This window comes from Rutidosis leptorrhynchoides, chromosome 11 (genome assembly GCF_046630445.1).
Source record: "Rutidosis leptorrhynchoides isolate AG116_Rl617_1_P2 chromosome 11, CSIRO_AGI_Rlap_v1, whole genome shotgun sequence".
Classification (NCBI taxonomy): Eukaryota; Viridiplantae; Streptophyta; class Magnoliopsida; order Asterales; family Asteraceae; genus Rutidosis; species Rutidosis leptorrhynchoides.
Window position 1 is genome coordinate 69,228,307 of NC_092343.1, and position 17,822 is coordinate 69,246,128.

The window sequence follows — 17,822 nt, forward strand, 5'->3', positions numbered from 1 at the left end:
GCGTTTGTGAAAGGATTACTGGAAAGAATCCAAGAAGATATAAGTTCACAAGAGCCCGCCTCCATACAACAAGCATGTAGAATGGCTCACAAACTAGTGAACCAGATTGAAGAAAGAATTAAAGAACAGACTGCTGAAGAGGCCAATGTGAAGCAAGTCAAAAGAAAGTGGGAGGAAAACGGTGATAAGAATCACCAATACAACAACAACAGCAATTACAACAATAATCGCAACAATTATCCCAACAATCGCAACATCAATCGCAACTACAACAAACGGCCCAACAACAACAACAACAACAACAACAACAACAGCAATAGCAACTACAACAATCATCCCAACAACAATAATAACCGCAACAACAACAACAACAACAACAACAACAACAACAATCAGAAGCAGCTATGCCAAAGGTGTGAAAAGTATCACTCGGGGTTCTGCACCAAATTTTGCAACAAGTGTAAAAGAAATGGTCATAGCGCGGTGAAGTGTGAGGTCTACGGACCAGGGGTTAATAGAACGAAAGGAACAAATGGTGTCGGAACGAGTAATGGTGGAGCAAGTAGTGTCGGAGCAAGTTATGCCAATGTAGTTTGTTATAAATGTGGAAAACCAGGCCACATTATTAGAAATTGCCCGAACCAGGAGAACACGAATGTTCTATATCTAACTTAATGATTTAAAACCTGGAAACACGAAAAACACCGTAAAACCGGATTTACGCCGTCGTAGTAACACCGCGGGCTGTTTTGGGTTAGTTAATTAAAAACTATGATAAACTTTGATTTAAAAGTTGTTATTCTGAGAAAATGATTTTTATTATGAACATGAAATTATATCCAAAAATTATGGTTAAACTCAAAGTGGAAGTTTGTTTTCTAAAATGGTCATCTAGACGTCGTTCTTTCGACTGAAATGACTACCTTTACAAAAATGACTTGTAACTTATTTTTCCGACTATAAACCTATACTTTTTCTGTTTGGATTCATAAAATAGAGTTCAATATGAAACCATAGCAATTTGATTCACTCAAAACGGATTTAAAATGAAGAAGTTATGGGTAAAACAAGATTGGATAATTTTTCTCATTTTAGCTACGTGAAAATTGGTAACAAATCTATTCCAACCATAACTTAATCAACTTGTATTGTATATTATGTAATCTTGAGATACCATAGACACGTATACAATGTTTTGACCTATCATGTCGACACATCTATATATATTTCGGAACAACCATAGACACTCTATATGTGAATGTTGGAGTTAGCTATACAGGGTTGAGGTTGATTCCAAAATATATATAGTTTGAGTTGTGATCAATACTGAGATATGTATACACTGGGTCGTGGATTGATTCAAGATAATATTTATCAATTTATTTCTGTACATCTAACTGTGGACAACTAGTTGTAGGTTACTAACGAGGACAGCTGACTTAATAAACTTAAAACATCAAAATATATTAAAAGTGTTGTAAATATATTTTGAACATACTTTGATATATATGTATATATTGTTATAGGTTCGTGAATCAACCAGTGGCCAAGTCTTACTTCCCGACGAAGTAAAAATCTGTGAAAGTGAGTTATAGTCCCACTTTTAAAATCTAATATTTTTGGGATGAGAATACATGCAGGTTTTATAAATGATTTACAAAATAGACACAAGTACGTGAAACTACATTCTATGGTTGAATTATCAAAATCGAATATGCCCCTTTTTATTAAGTCTAGTAATCTAAGAGTTGGGGAACAGACACCCTAATTGACGCGAATCCTAAAGATAGATCTATTGGGCCTAACAAACCCCATCCAAAGTACCGGATGCTTTAGTACTACGAAATTTATATCATATCCGAAGGGTGTCCCGGAATGATGGGGATATTCTTATATATGCATCTTGTTAATGACGGTTACCAGGTGTTCACCATATGAATGATTTTTATCTCTATGTATGGGATGTGTATTGAAATATGAAATCTTGTGGTCTATTATTATGATTTGATATATATAGGTTAAACCTATAACTCACCAACATTTTTGTTGACGTTTTAAGCATGTTTATTCTCAGGTGATTATTAAGAGCTTCCGCTATCACATACTTAAATAAGGAGGAGATTTGGAGTCCATGCTTGTATGATATTGTGTAAAAACTGCATTCAAGAAACTTATTTTGTTGTAACATATTTGTATTGTAAACCATTATGTAATGATCGTGTGTAAACAGGATATTTTAGATTATCATTATTTGATAATCTACGTAAAGGTTTTTAAACCTTTATTGATGAAATAAAGGTTATGGTTTGTTTTAAAATGAATGCAGTCTTTGAAAAACATCTCATATAGAGGTCAAAACCTCGCAACGAAATCAATTAATATGGAACGTTTTTAATCAATAAGAACGGGACATTTCATCTTTGTCTCCTACACCTTAATTAATCTTGTTTAATCTTAATGAATCACTAGCATAAAAATGGGCTCACTAATTAGTCCATTAAGTGGTGTAGGGTGGGCATTGATAGTCCAAGTCCAATAACAAAAGCCCATGTATAAGTATGCTACAAATTAGTAAAAGCCCAAGTAATTAACTACTTACATTAGTTAATTAGAAATAATTAATTATGATTAATTATGAACGTAAATAATATTCAAAATATTATTTGTGAAAAGCACGTGTCGAAAAGACGAGTCAGGACATGGAAAGTCAATTACGGTGACAAGGAAAATGTATAAGAATACATTTATTAACACTCAAGTATTAATAATAAATATTAATAATATAATTTGGAAAAATCAGGGTCGTTACATTACCCACCTGTTAAAGAAATTTTCATCCCGAAATTTTAAGCTGCGGTAGATGGAGGAGTTGGGAAAAGGTGAGGATACTTCTGCATCATTTGATCCTCTCGTTCCCAGGTAAACTCAGGTCCTCATTTGGCATTCCATCAGACTCGAACGATCGGAATCTTGTTGCGTTTCAAAGTTTTGACCTCACGGTCCATAATTTCGACAGGTTCTTCCACGAAGTGGAGTTTGTCATTAATCATAAGTTCCTCCAGTGGTATGACAAGTTTCGGTTCAGCAAGACACTTCTTCAAATTCGATACGTGGAAGGTAGGATGAACTGAGCTCAATTGAGTCAGAAGATCCAGACGGTAAGCAACGGGTCCAACACGCTCCAAGATTTTAAAAGGACCAATATATCACGGGTTGAGCTTCCCACGTTTTCCAAAACAGATTACACCTTTCCAAGGAGAGACCATCAACATTACACGGTTACCCACGTTGAATTCGAAGTCTTTACATTTAAGGTCGGCATAACTCTTTTGGCGATCACGGGTCGTCTTGAGTCTCGCTTGAATTTGGATAATCTTCTCGGTTGTTTCATGGACTAACTCGGGTCCGGTGATTTGCTTTTCGCCTACTTTGGACCAACAAATAGGAGAACGGCATTTGCGGCCATACAACGCTTCGAAAGGTGCGGCATTAATACTCGAATGATAACTGTTGTTGTAAGAGAATTTGGCTAGCGGCAAATGCCTTTCCCAAGCCTTTTCGAAATCAATGACATAAGCACGCAACATGTCCTCCAAAGTCTGAATCATGCGTTCGCTTTGTCCGTCAGTCTGTGGGTGATACGCAGTACTCATGTCGAGACGAGTCCCCAAGGCTTCTTGAAAGGAACGCCAAAATCTAGAAGCAAAACGGGCATCTCGGTCTGAAATAATTGATAACGGCACACCATGACGAGATACAATTTCGTTTATGTATAGTTGAGCGAGTTTTTCCATCGTATCCGTTTCTTTCATGGCTAAGAAGCGTGCAGATTTGGTAAGACGGTCAATGATAACCCAGATGGTATCGTATCCACCCACCATCTTTGGTAGCTTCGTAATGAAGTCCATTGTTATCCTTTCCCATTTCCATTGCGGGATTTCTGGTTGCTGAAGTAACCCAGATGGCCTTTGATGTTCGGCCTTAACCTTCGAGTAAGTCAAACACTTCCCAACATAAGTTGCAACGTCCTTCTTAAGATTAGGCCACCAATACTGCTCCTTCTACGGCTTTTGTTTCTTGTACTTTCTTATTCTTTTTCTTCTTCTTCTTTCCAGAAGTATCACAATCTTTATTACTTATTACTTGCTCATACTCAACTCCTTTTCTTGGAAACGGGATGGGTGGTTTGTATGGTGTCACCACTGGCTTTACATACTCGGGTGGTGGTGTTGGTGTAACTTCTTCATTGTTACTCACATCTAAAACCTTCCCATGTTCTGATGCTGGTTTTTCAGAATTTGTTGACACCATATTAACATTCTCTTTCCGAGGATTTACTTCAGTATTACTCGGTAGCTTTCCTTGTTCCCTCTCACTCATCATGCTAGCAAGAGTACCTACGTGTTTTTCTAGATTCAAAATGGAAGCTTGTTGAGTTCTTAATGACTGATCAAACCTCTCGTTCGTTTGGGTTTGAGTTTCAATAAATTGTGTTTGAGATTCCATTAGCTTTGCCATCATTTCTTCTAGATTTGGCTTTTTCTCTTCGGTTTGATGTGGCGGTTTATACAAGCTAGGTCTTTGTTGATTGAAAGTGTTGTTTTGAGTTAGTTGGTTATTTGGACCTTGTTGGTTGTACAAGTTATTGTTTGGTCTATTTGGATTGTAAAGAATGTTTTGATTTCGATTGAAGTTTAGCTTTGGCGGTTGATAATTATTCTGATAATTATTTTCCAGCCTTTGGTTCATATAGGAAACATTCTCTCGTTGTTCCATCGTTAGTTCAATGTGACAATCTTTCAATAAGTGTGGTCCACCGCATTGCTCACAACTAATTCGTATTGCGTGAATATCTTTATTCATCTTTTCCATTCGTCTTTCGAAAGCATCTATTTTTGCTGAAACGGAATCAAAGTCATGGCTAGAATCGGCTCTAGCCGCTTTAGATGAACGAACAATATCTTTTTCTTGGTACCACTCATGCGAGTGGGAGGCTGTGTTATCAATAATTTTGTAAGCTTCAGTTGCGGTTTTCTTCATAATGGAACCACCAGCTGTTATGTCGATGTCTTTTCTTGTAGCAACGTTGACACCTTTATAGAAGATTTGCACTATTTGAAAAGTATCTAGACCGTGTTGAGGACATCCTCTCAACATCCTTCCGAATCTTGTCCACGCCTCATATAATGTTTCATTTGGATTTTGCGCGAACGTAACAATTTCTCCTTGAAGTCTCACGGCTTTGGATGCCGGAAAGAATTGTTTAAGAAATTTTTCAACTAAAACATCCCATGTGTCAATCGCCCCTTCAGGTAACGATTCTAACCAATCTTTGGCTTCTCCCTTTAAAGTCCAGGGAAACAACATGAGATAGATCTGCTCATCTTCCACTTCTCGGATTTTGAATAGTGTACAAATTCTTTTAAACGTACGAAGGTGTTCGTTAGGGTCTTCATTCGGTGCACCACTGAATTGGCATTGGTTAGTTACCATGTGTAGAATTTGTCCTTTGATTTCATAATCTGGCGCATTAACTTCTGGCTTAATAATGGCGTGACCTTGGCCCGTGCGTGTGGCTCTCATTCGATCTTCCATACTTAGAGGTTCCGTTACTTCCATAATTGAATTTGTTGAATACGAATCACTAGAGGATTCTGATTTAATGGTTTGTGGCTCAGGAGGAATAATTAGTGGTTCAAGATCTTGGAATTGTTCTTGAATATGCTCCGGGTTCTTAATTGTGAAGTCGGGTTCAAAAGATGGATTATCGGAAATTTGAGTTGGAGTTCTTGTTCGACTAGATGACGATTCTAAAGAAAAATCAACGGCGACAATATTTGCTAGATGTCTTGATCGAGTTACAGGTGGTGAACGTATGAAAGGTGGTGAACGTTTTGCTCGGTGCATTCACAGAATATCCTATTAGTTATAAAAATAAGAAAAACTTATATAAGTTTTCCAATCAATAGACTTTTCTGATTTTGCCCACGTTTCGAATAGCCAAAAGATGCAGCAGAGGGGCAGGATTCGTTTGGTCTCAATATAATTGAGTACTGTTTGGCTCCAATAACCCGGTCCACGTACAAATCCAACTATTACTACGAACCAGAAAATTTTGATGTCTATCAATTTAACCACTTAAAATAAATTTTCGTAATTTTAAGAAATTTAGAGAAGAAGTAGAAAAAAATCTAAGTCCTAAAAACTAGAATGGCGAGAAATAAGAAAGAAATAGATTGCGCGTCGAAAAGTGTCGAAAAATGAAAAAGACGAAGAGTGGTTTGTAAACACGCGGTTAATCCAACCTTATAACTATCACTATCTTAAAATTAAAACTACAAATAGAGATTACTAATTGGAATTGTAATTGATACATAGGTAAACGGCGTCGAAAGATAAATAAAAATAAGAAAGTAGCACGAAAAATAGCGTCGCAAAATTCTAAAGCACCTAATACTTAGTCTAAGGAATAAGCACTTAAGGGATTTTACGGCAAAGCCTAAAAATCTAAAAATAAAAATAACTACGGCAAAAATAAACTTAATACTAAAAGTTGCGACTATAGTCTAAAAAAAACTAAAGGTAATAAAACTTAAAATAATTTTTTTTTATAGACAAAATCTTAAAAATATATAATTTTTTAAATTTTTTTTTTTTTTTTTTTAAAAAAAAAACGAATTTTGTTTTTTTCTTAAAAAAAACGTTTTTTTTTTTACGTTTTTGTTTTTTTTGTTTTTTTACGTTTTTTTTTTTTTTACGTTTTTTTTTTTTACGTTTTTTTTTTTTTACAAACTTATATTTTCACAAATATAAATTAAAAATATAGCGTTTTAGCGGTCCCCGGCAGCGGCGCCAAAAACTTGATGTGGTAGCGGAGGGGTATAAAATACTATTGAATTTTTAATACAAAATACTACAAAATATGACACAAGTTTTATTAATTTACGGATGGGATATACCTAAACCTTGCTACAACACTATAGGCAGTGTACCTAATCGTAGAGTAGTGTAGTTTTTAGTAAGTCCGGTTCGTTCCACAGGGAGCTCGTGAAGTTAACGCTATATTATTAAGTTTATTTGTAAAAATATATATATAAATAAGTAGTAGTATTATTATAAAATGGGGGTTTTACCGTTTAATGACCGGTTTGTCGATTTTAAGCGTAAAAATAAATGACAAAAATTAAAGTGCGTAAAATAAATTGCGATAAATAAAATGACAGAAAATAAAATGACAGAAAATAAAAGTGCGATGAAAAATACAATAAAACAATTATGCTTATTTAAACTTCCGTAATCATGATGTTTAACGTTTTGATTTTAATTAATTGTTACTCGGGTTAATTGTCCTTTGTCATGGTTTATTTGATACCTATCTGGTTTTTATCCATAATAGTCCATCGGTCATAAATATAAAGTGCGAGTGTCCTCGTCAAATTACCCTTATACCCGAAGTCAAATATTCCAACTAATTAAGGATTTAAACTGTGACGCAGTTATCACTTCTGTCAACAATTACACCAGTTATCACTGTATGTAATCTACCCCTGTTTTGATTAGATATGAATATTAATTTACCCACTTGATCAGTTTGAATAATCAATTACCCAACCCGAATAATTAATTAAATGATTATAATAGATTCCATATGAACGTCACTAAATAGGACAACCATAATCATTATTAATTATTAGGATAATTAATTTGAAGATAGGTTCGACAGACTCCAATGAGTTGTCACTCAATTAGACAATACCTCCCATCTATTAATAGTCAATAGTCCAATTTCCACAAGTGTCGGTCTTTTGCCCAAACCTTAATTATGGTACAAAATCCAATAACCCCGTCTTAATATTTAGTCAAACATCACGATTACTTCGGCTTTAAATAAGCATAATAACGATTTAGCTACTAGACATTAAATTAAAAAGGAAAGACATAACTTACAGTGGGTATTAATATCGTAGTATTACACGGGCAGAGTCTTGACTTAAAACCCATAAATCATTTGTTACAATACTAAACTAAATCATAATTATTAAAATTATAATTAAAATTATAATTATTTATTTATGTTATATGTTTACAGAGAAGGAAAAGAAAAAGATGTGTTTGAGTTCGTGCATAAACTGCCTTTTTATAGGCATTTGGCCAGATTTTTACTGCCATGCGACTCGCATGGGTTTATGCCTATTTGCCATGCGACTCGCATGGCCACGCTGGACAGCTCACATATCTTTTGTCTTCTTGTTCGTCGACATATTTATTAAATATATATAAAATATAAATAATTTTAATAATTATTTATATATTATATTATATTTATGTGCATAGTAGACTAGATATTTTTGGTCCATTGCGTCGGGCGTTTCTTCTTGGCTCGGGTCCCGGTTCCGGATTTTCGGACGTCCTTGCGTACTATTTTATATCGTGTACTTTGCATTTCGTAACTTGTACTCTTGTTATTTTTAGACGTTCCTCATCAATAATTTGAACCATTTTAATTGTATCTTGTACATTTGAGCATTTTGGACCTTTCCGTCTTCAAATCTTCATTTTCGCCTTTTGTCTTCGCACTTATTTAATATAAACGAATATTACTTGAATATGGAACAATTGCAACTAAAATCTTGTCTTTCTTGGGGGATAATGTTATGAAATATATGTTCCTTTTTAGCCTTATCAATATCCCCACACTTGAGCGTTGCTTGTCCTCAAGCAATACAGTCTTGAAATAATATAATACATTACACAAATCACTTCTTTATTCTTCACACTTTATACATTAGTGATTTTGATATGGCGGTATAAACAATGATAGTAACGATGTGGTTTAAAGGTGGGTGTGTCATCCACAGTTGCCTCGGGTTTAGGTCAACGACACTTGCAATCAAATAGCCGATTTACTTTCGGTTTCCAAAGTAAAGTGCACATTTGAAAGGTGGTTTACAGTCCCACATGACTATAAAAATTTAGATCCTTAAGGAAATTGGATCTTTATGAAAACATTTGATCTTTTTGAAAATTCAAGCTAGATTTTACCCTAGACAAGTTTTCTGATTTGACCCACCATTCGGTGTTGCAAAATATATTTGTGGATCAATATTTTGGCTTAAAACTTTTAGGTTCGTGTAATCCACTGCTATCCCGGTATCGGAAGCACACATCCAGTTTACTTGTTCCGTATATTACCTTTCGGTAAACTACCGTCCGGTTGTAAAGAAAAGCGATGAACAAGAAACTGTTAAGGCAATGTCCCGTGACATGCATTTGATTATGGTCTTTTAACGTGTCGGATGCTAGAACTATCCTTGGTAGGAGCGATAGTAAAGATCATCCTATGATTTTTCGGTCTGGCACAAGGTCCTGTCTCCGACCATGCTATGCAACCACCGTTCTTACGGTTGACACCCGATTTGGTTCAGGTGACCTAATGAATTCCAGGTGAATTCCTAGGATTTTACGTTCAATGGTAATGAACGCATTGAAAATGGGTTTTCAGAAAACAAATCGGTTTGTATTTTTGATCAAAATATTTTCTCGTTCAAGCTCGAGTTTAGATATCATTGAATTCCATGAGTTTGAATTCTCAATCTTTAAGGTCAATCTCAAGGATTGAGTAATATCAGTCTTAAAAGCTGATTTTTAATCTTTAAGGAGATTATCCTTTCTGGGGATCTGATTCATTAGTCTTATCAAGCTAATTTGCACGGTGCCTCCCCATTGTACGAGATAAATCCTTCTCATGGTTAGGATAAATCTGACCACTTGGCGACCCTGTTTGATGCTGAGGTCCGTGGATTTCCTGCTGATTTTAGAGATGACTTTTCTAGATTTTTCGTCAACCTACAGCTGGTCTGGACGACAACTTCATGACCTAAATCAAGAAGCGCGTGTCTTTTTCGGAAGACTTTACTTCCTTTTAATGATGGAATTGATTCATCGTGTAGATCCATCTTTCTTTAATAAATCGGGTAAAACAGTTAATTTAGTCCAAAACAAAAACACCTGCAATAACTTTACAGAAACATGTGATAGATAGTTTTTAATTGAATAACTTGGTACATTCTCCCCACACTTAGTTTCTTTCTTTGCCTTTTTATTCTCCTTTATTCCATTTTAAATGAATTCAAGCGTTTTAGGTTGTTTCTCAATTTATGCCCTTTCCGAGGTAACGATAATTTCGGTATTAACACCTAGTTTTCACCGTTCATAAATATGTATAAACATAATTTTGACTTCATTTAATTGAAAATTTTTCAAATTTTCACAAAATTTGGCAAATGTACCAAGTATAAACCTGAGAGAATTTATAACCCTTCCCCACACTTAAGATCATGCAATGCCCTCATTTGCATGAAATCAGACTATAATTATAAATTCATGAGGGTGATTAGCGTAGAGAAATGATTAAAAATACCCAGTTTGCAAACATCTTGTTAAACATCTTGTTGTTATCTCACATTTGATATTTTGCTTCTTGTCGTCAAAATTAGTACCTTTTGCTGAACTTAATGACAGTCTTTGAAAGTGCGTTGTTTTACCCTGTTTTGTATATAACATAAAATACAAACATATATATATACATATTTTTGAAGTTTGGTATATAACCCCACGTTCAAAAATTTATAAAATATAATATTTTTTTGGCATACTTTAAATCAATGAAATTAAAAATAATGATAACAAAATTTTTCGCCCCGCCCTCGGGTAAAGCAATTTCGGTTCAACGACCTAATCTTCAACTCACGACGAATTTTAGAAATCATTTTTTTAACTTAATGAAATAAAGTACATTTTTGTTTTTAAAAACTTAAATTAAAATGCATATTAATTTCAAAAAAAAAACCTACAAAACAAAAATTCAGAATGGAGGGAGAAAACTAGTTCTTTAGTGTCTGCTAGCGGAAAAGACTAATCGGGTTCCATTCTCGGAACTACACGAGAACAGAACAACTAACTCTAGATAGCATTTACTTTTTAGAACATTTGAATCTCCCCACACTTAGGTAGCTGGGGTGTCGAAATTGTGATTAACTTCATCATTAATTTCTCTTGGTCCATAATCAACTTGCATATATGTGACTTTTTCTTTAAGCTAGTGCCCGGCTTCTTCCGTAATATCCCAAAATTCAACTAGTTTCGCCCTTTCTTTAGGCGACAGATTGGATACTAACCGGTTACATAACTTAAAGTTCCCCTTACTTCTAGCATCAATAGCCCGTTTAAAAAGTTTCTTCATTGAACTGTTAATAACGGGGTCATTTAATTTCGTATCAATAACGGGGTTCTTTGTTATCATGTCATCATTAGATGTTACTTCATTTTCCCCACACTTAGGCGTTTTATTATTATTAAGTACTACCGTTGGAGTTGGTAAAACAACATGGTTCTTACCAATCGTTTTTTCTGGTTCAACGGTCTTGGTTGGTGGAGATTTAGACTTTCGAATCATAAAGGTGATTGATTTGTCACCACTACTAAGTGTCATTCTACCGTTTCTTACATCAAAGAACGCCCCGGTGGACGCTAAGAATGGTCGACCTAAAATTAGAGGAATGTTTGGGTCCTCTTCTATGTCAATGACAATAAATTCGACTAGAAAGGTTAAATTACCTACTTGAACGGGTAGGTTGTCAGCAATTCCAACTGGGTGCTTAATGGTTTGATCAAAGAATCGAACACTCATATCCGTTGGAGTTAACTCACCTACACCTAATCTCTTATATAAGGAAAGAGGCATAACACTCACACTTGCACCTAAATCTGCTAGTGCATCATACATGACACAATCACTAAGTAGACAAGGAACAATAAATTTACCCGGATCACCTACCCTAGGTGGAGGTTTTGGTGGAACTGTCTTCACCGGGTTTACTTCTACGGCTTTTGTTTCTTGTACTTTCTTATTCTTTTTCTTCTTCTTCTTTCCAGAAGTATCACAATCTTTATTACTTATTACTTGCTCATACTCAACTCCTTTTCTTGGAAACGGGATGGGTGGTTTGTATGGTGTCACCACTGGCTTTACATACTCGGGTGGTGGTGTTGGTGTAACTTCTTCATTGTTACTCACATCTAAAACCTTCCCATCTTCTGATGCTGGTTTTTCAGAATTTGTTGACACCATATTAACATTCTCTTTCCGAGGATTTACTTCAGTATTACTCGGTAGCTTTCCTTGTTCCCTCTCACTCATCATGCTAGCAAGAGTACCTACGTGTTTTTCTAGATTCAAAATGGAAGCCTGTTGAGTTCTTAATGACTGATCAAACCTCTCGTTCGTTTGGGTTTGAGTTTCAATAAATTGTGTTTGAGATTCCATTAGCTTTGCCATCATTTCTTCTAGATTTGGCTTTTTCTCTTCGGTTTGATGTGGCGGTTTATACAAGCTAGGTCTTTGTTGATTGAAAGTGTTGTTTTGAGTTAGTTGGTTATTTGGACCTTGTTGGTTGTACGAGTTATTGTTTGGTCTATTTGGATTGTAAAGAATGTTTTGATTTCGATTGAAGTTTAGCTTTGGCGGTTGATAATTATTCTGATAATTATTTTCCAGCCTTTGGTTCATATAGGAAACATTCTCTCGTTGTTCCATCGTTAGTTCAATGTGACAATCTTTCAATAAGTGTGGTCCACCGCATTGCTCACAACTAATTCGTATTGCGTGAATATCTTTATTCATCTTTTCCATTCGTCTTTCGAAAGCATCTATTTTTGCTGAAACGGAATCAAAGTCATGGCTAGAATCGGCTCTAGCCGCTTTAGATGAACGAACAATATCTTTTTCTTGGTGCCACTCATGCGAGTGGGAGGCTGTGTTATCAATAATTTTGTAAGCTTCAGTTGCGGTTTTCTTCATAATGGAACCACCAGCTGTTATGTCGATGTCTTTTCTTGTAGCAACGTTGACACCTTTATAGAAGATTTGCACTATTTGAAAAGTATCTAGACCGTGTTGAGGACATCCTCTCAACATCCTTCCGAATCTTGTCCACGCCTCATATAATGTTTCATTTGGATTTTGCGCGAACGTAACAATTTCTCCTTGAAGTCTCACGGCTTTGGATGCCGGAAAGAATTGTTTAAGAAATTTTTCAACTAAAACATCCCATGTGTCAATCGCCCCTTCAGGTAACGATTCTAACCAATCTTTGGCTTCTCCCTTTAAAGTCCAGGGAAACAACATGAGATAGATCTGCTCATCTTCCACTTCTCGGATTTTGAATAGTGTACAAATTCTTTTAAACGTACGAAGGTGTTCGTTAGGGTCTTCATTCGGTGCACCACTGAATTGGCATTGGTTAGTTACCATGTGTAGAATTTGTCCTTTGATTTCATAATCTGGCGCATTAACTTCTGGCTTAATAATGGCGTGACCTTGGCCCGTGCGTGTGGCTCTCATTCGATCTTCCATACTTAGAGGTTCCGTTACTTTCATAATTGAATTTGTTGAATACGAATCACTAGAGGATTCTGATTTAATGGTTTGTGGCTCAGGAGGAATAATTAGTGGTTCAAGATCTTGGAATTGTTCTTGAATATGCTCCGGGTTCTTAATTGTGAAGTCGGGTTCAAAAGATGGATTATCGGAAATTTGAGTTGGAGTTCTTGTTCGACTAGATGACGATTCTAAAGAAAAATCAACGGCGACAATATTTGCTAGATGTCTTGATCGAGTTACAGGTGGTGAACGTATGAAAGGTGGTGAACGTTTTGCTCGGTGCATTCACAGAATATCCTATTAGTTATAAAAATAAGAAAAACTTATATAAGTTGTCCAATCAATAGACTTTTCTGATTTTGCCCACGTTTCGAATAGTCAAAAGATGCAGCAGAGGGGCAGGATTCGTTTGGTCTCAATATAATTGAGTACTATTTGGCTCCAATAACCCGGTCCACGTACAAATCCAACTATTACTACGAACCAGAAAATTTTGATGTCTATCAATTTAACCACTTAAAATAAATTTTCGTAATTTTAAGAAATTTAGAGAAGAAGTAGAAAAAAATCTAAGTCCTAAAAACTAGAATGGCGAGAAATAAGAAAGAAATAGATTGTGCGTCGAAAAGTGTCGAAAAATGAAAAAGACGAAGAGTGGTTTGTAAACACGCGGTTAATCCAACCTTATAACTATCACTATCTTAAAATTAAAACTACAAATAGAGATTACTAATTGGAATTGTAATTGATACATAGGTAAACGGCGTCGAAAGATAAATAAAAATAAGAAAGTAGCACGAAAAATAGCGTCGCAAAATTCTAAAGCACCTAATACTTACTCTAAGGAATAAGCACTTAAGGGATTTTACGGCAAAGCCTAAAAATCTAAAAATAAAAATAACTACGGCAAAAATAAACTTAATACTAAAAGTTGCGACTATAGTCTAAAAAAAACTAAAGGTAATAAAACTTAAAATAATTTTTTTTTATAGACAAAATCTTAAAAATATATAATTTTTTAAATTTTTTTTTTTTTTTTTTAAAAAAAAAATGAATTTTGTTTTTTTCTTAAAAAAACGTTTTTTTTTACGTTTTTGTTTTTTTTGTTTTTTTACGTTTTTTTTTTTTTTTTACGTTTTTTTTTTTTACGTTTTTTTTTTTTACAAACTTATATTTTCACAAATATAAATTAAAAATATAGCGTTTTAGCGGTCCCCGGCAGCGGCGCCAAAAACTTGATGTGGTAGCGGAGGGGTATAAAATACTATTGAATTTTTAATACAAAATACTACAAAATATGACACAAGTTTTATTAATTTACGGATGGGATATACCTAAACCTTGCTACAACACTATAGGCAGTGTACCTAATCGTAGAGTAGTGTAGTTTTTAGTAAGTCCGGTTCGTTCCACAGGGAGCTCGTGAAGTTAACGCTATATTATTAAGTTTATTTGTAAAAATATATATATAAATAAGTAGTAGTATTATTATAAAATGGGGGTTTTACCGTTTAATGACCGGTTTGTCGATTTTAAGCGTAAAAATAAATGACAAAAATTAAAGTGCGTAAAATAAATTGCGATAAATAAAATGACAGAAAATAAAATGACAGAAAATAAAAGTGCGATGAAAAATACAATAAAACAATTATGCTTATTTAAACTTCCGTAATCATGATGTTTAACGTTTTGATTTTAATTAATTGTTACTCGGGTTAATTGTCCTTTGTCATGGTTTATTTGATACCTATCTGGTTTTTATCCATAATAGTCCATCGGTCATAAATATAAAGTGCGAGTGTCCTCGTCAAATTACCCTTATACCCGAAGTCAAATATTCCAACTAATTAAGGATTTAAACTGTGACGCAGTTATCACTTCTGTCAACAATTACACCAGTTATCACTGTATGTAATCTACCCCTGTTTTGATTAGATATGAATATTAATTTACCCACTTGATCAGTTTGAATAATCAATTACCCAACCCGAATAATTAATTAAATGATTATAATAGATTCCATATGAACGTCACTAAATAGGACAACCATAATCATTATTAATTATTAGGATAATTAATTTGAAGATAGGTTCGACAGACTCCAATGAGTTGTCACTCAATTAGACAATACCTCCCATCTATTAATAGTCAATAGTCCAATTTCCACAAGTGTCGGTCTTTTGCCCAAACCTTAATTATGGTACAAAATCCAATAACCCCGTCTTAATATTTAGTCAAACATCACGATTACTTCGGCTTTAAATAAGCATAATAACGATTTAGCTACTAGACATTAAATTAAAAAGGAAAGACATAACTTACAGTGGGTATGAATATCGTAGTATTACACGGGCAGAGTCTTGACTTAAAACCCGTAAATCATTTGTTACAATACTAAACTAAATCATAATTATTAAAATTATAATTAAAATTATAATTATTTATTTATGTTATATGTTTACAGAGAAGGAAAAGAAAAAGATGTGTTTGAGTTCGTGCATAAACTGCCTTTTTATAGGCATTTGGCCAGATTTTTACTGCCATGCGACTCGCATGGGTTTATGCCTATTTGCCATGCGACTCGCATGGCCACGCTGGACAGCTCACATATCTTTTGTCTTCTTGTTCGTCGACATATTTATTAAATATATATAAAATATAAATAATTTTAATAATTATTTATATATTATATTATATTTATGTGCATAGTAGACTAGATATTTTTGGTCCATTGCGTCGGGCGTTTCTTCTTGGCTCGGGTCCCGGTTCCGGATTTTCGGACGTCCTTGCGTACTATTTTATATCGTGTACTTTGCGTTTCGTAACTTGTACTCTTGTTATTTTTAGACGTTCCTCATCAATAATTTGAACCATTTTAATTGTATCTTGTACATTTGAGCATTTTGGACCTTTCCGTCTTCAAATCTTCATTTTCGCCTTTTGTCTTCGCACTTATTTAATATAAACGAATATTACTTGAATATGGAACAATTGCAACTAAAATCTTGTCTTTCTTGGGGGATAATGTTATGAAATATATGTTCCTTTTTAGCCTTATCAACAATCATAGTCGTTCAGCGTCTCGATCCATCGTCGCTGTCTCATGTTCAGTTGTTTCTGATCGAATATGTGTTGGAGGCTTTTGTGATCGGTGAAGATAGTACTTTTAGTTCCATAAAGATAGTGTCTCCAAAATTTGAGCGCAAAGACAACGGCTCCAAGTTCGAGATCGTGAGTAGTGTAGTTTCGCTCGTGAATCTTCAGTTTACGAGAAGCATAAGCAATGACCTTCATTCTTTGCATCAATACATAACCAAAACCATTTTTCAAGGCATCGTAATATACAACAAAATCGTCACTGCCTTCAGGAAGTGATAAGATAGGCGCGGTGGTTAACTTCTGCTTCAAGGTTTGAAATGCTGATTCGTGTTCGGTTTCCCAAACGAACTTCTTCCCTTTGTGAGTCAGCGCGGTCAAAGGACGCGCAATCAGAGCAAAACCTTCAATAAATCTTCAGTAGTAACCGGCAAGACCTAAAAATTGGCGGATATGAGTCAGAGTAGTGAGATTTTCTCACTTGCTGATAGCTTCGATCTTTGTGGGATAAATTTTGATACCTTGATCGCTCACAATATAACCCAGGAATTGGACTTCCTTCAACCAAAACTCACACTTGGAGAATTTGGCATAAAGTTGCTCTTGTCTCAAGAGTTCCAACACTAGTCAAAGATGTTGCTCATGTTCTTCTTCGCTTTTGGAGTAGATGAGGATATCATCTATGAAGACGATAACGAACTTATCCAGGTATGGCTTGCATACACGATTCATGAGATCCATAAACACGGCAGGTACGTTGGTTAAACTGAATGGCATCACGAGAAACTCATAGTGACCATAACGGGTTTTGAACGCATTTTTCATCACATCACTCTCCTTCACCCTCAACTGGTGATAATCGGATCGCAAATCGATCTTAGAGTAAACGCTTGATCCTTGCAGCTGATCGAAAAGATCGTCAATTTAGGGAAGGGGATACCGATTCTTGATCGTCAATTTGTTGAGTTCGCGGTAGTCGATACACATGTGGAAAGATCCGTCCTTCTTCTTCACAAAAAAAACAGGTGCGCCCCAAGGCGAAGAACTTGGTTGGATAAATCCACGGTCTAGCAGTTCTTGTAGTTGGCTCTGCAACTCTTGCATTTCGGAAGGTGCGAGTCGATAAGGTGCGTGAGCTACCGGTGCAGCTCCTGGCACTAAATTGATCTGAAACTGCACTGCTCTCGATGGCAGTAATCCAGGTAATTCTTCTGGGAAGACATCGGGAAATTCGTTCACAATTCGTACATCATCCATGCTCTTCACCTCGGTTTCTAATGTTTTC